Genomic DNA, 1,797 nt, shown 5'->3' with positions numbered 1-1,797 from the left:
TGTTTTACTATGATGCAATATCAAAAATTTCTATATGTGACACGACACCAGAGTTAGTTAGGTTTTTCAAAATGCTGACATGCCGAGCTCAAAAGGTTCGCCATCACTGGTCTAGAGACCTGTTTTTTTTGGCCCAACAGCTTAGGTTTTGTGTGTGTGTGTGTGTGTGTGTGTGTGTGTGTGTGTGTGTGTGTGTGTGTGTTTGTGTGTGATTTGTACATTGGAATTAATTGTCAACAGTTGGAAAATAAGAGATTTCTCAACTGAATTAGTGATTTCTGGAAAAAAAAATCAGAAGAGCTGGCAGCATGAGACTGTGGTTCCGCAGAGCAGCACTGGGCTGGCTTGGGAAAGAGCCTCTACCTTGCAAAGTGATGTGCACAGATTCCTGCATCCACCCCCTTATGTTACTTGTATGTTCCGCCTGGCCCCTGTGCATATTGAGTCAGTGGCCCTGTAACCTTCACTTTGGAACTTCTCACACATCTCCCTTTATCAGCAGACATGAAGACAGTTTGGACAACAACACAATAACATATTGTGTGTTGTTTCCAATCCCTTTCAAGATGGTTTCCAATAGCTTACTGGTCTTTGTGGAACATTGACCCATTGGGTCAATGACATGAATAGTTTCAGAACCCGCATGCCTGGGTCTCACTGATATACAGAACTCTGAGCCCTATTTGTATATTTTTGGCTATTCCATAAATTCCTGGCACTCCTCTATTGAAATCTATCTCCTGATTTTCTGCCTAGTTACACAGTCTCCCCGATCTGTATGCTATTTATCTCTGCGGGTAGTGTCTCACAGTCTGAAGAAAAAAAAATCATATTTTCTGCAGCTTTGGCGATTTGATTGAATCTACTCTTTTTCTGATACTTTAAATTATTAGATAAAGCCAATCCCAATATCAGGGGTGAGGGAATTCTACCTTTAACACTTTCCCACCCCAAGCAGCAGTCTCTATTACTTGCACTTATTCTTTGTTCCTGTCATCAAGCCAATTGTTTCCATGATAAAATATTCCTCTCAGTCTCATAGTAATACAATAAGGAGAAGAAATAATTCACATTATATGATCACTGGGATTTTCTTTTTTGTAAAAAGCGATTCTCCAAAAGCTTTCAAGTTATTTTTTCAGTAATTTACACCCTTTCCTCTGGGTGATATTTTTAAAGCTTATATTAGATGATGTTTGCCTGGGAATTGGGACCATGAGAAGTTGGTTTTGTTTTCTGCTTACAGATGAAGCTAAATTAATACATACTTGTAAAAGGGACTTATACAAGCATTTTCGAGGCCTAAATATAGGAAATTATTTTGAGGGATGTGCAGATAAACCAAAGCGGAAAATAGATGGAGATTATCTCAAAAATATAGGCAACAGTACAGCGGCCCCTGGAAGAAAGTGGTAGCATGCGATGCTGTTGTCAGGAGGGGAGGACTGCGAATTCCTGGGATTAGATATTGATTGATTTGAGTTCATTGGCTCTGGCTGCGTTGACCACTATGGAATTTGAGACCCCTTCAGGAAGGTGGTGTCTGTATTCCTGTCAACCCCAGGCTGTGCTCAGCCAGGATGGACACAGCAGATTGCACTTGTGTCCGTGGAGGTGAGCAATTGGACCATCTTTTATTTTCAAGACCAAATTCTAAAAGAATTACTAGATACCATATTAGACACTGAAGTCATAGCAGTCACTATGGCTCTCCCCATCTCTGACCAGGTGACCCGAGTCTGCCAAGGTTAGCAGGGATAGAATGGACCGAACGGGCCACCGAAACCGTTAGAGACA

General features: G+C 41.2%; 1 protein-coding gene across 1 annotated transcript in view; it reads right to left on the bottom strand.

Annotated features, from left to right (window-relative positions):
- The window catches only part of ANKRD1 (ankyrin repeat domain 1), a 9,009-nt gene that overhangs the window by 1,528 nt on the left and 5,684 nt on the right, over window positions 1–1,797 (bottom strand).

The sequence above is a fragment of the Myotis lucifugus genome, unplaced genomic scaffold, assembly GCF_000147115.1.
Source record: "Myotis lucifugus unplaced genomic scaffold, Myoluc2.0 scaffold_66, whole genome shotgun sequence".
Lineage (NCBI taxonomy): Eukaryota > Metazoa > Chordata > Mammalia > Chiroptera > Vespertilionidae > Myotis > Myotis lucifugus.
The sequence above is the reverse complement of the archived record's forward strand: the minus strand, read 5'-3'. Positions and strand labels throughout refer to the sequence as shown.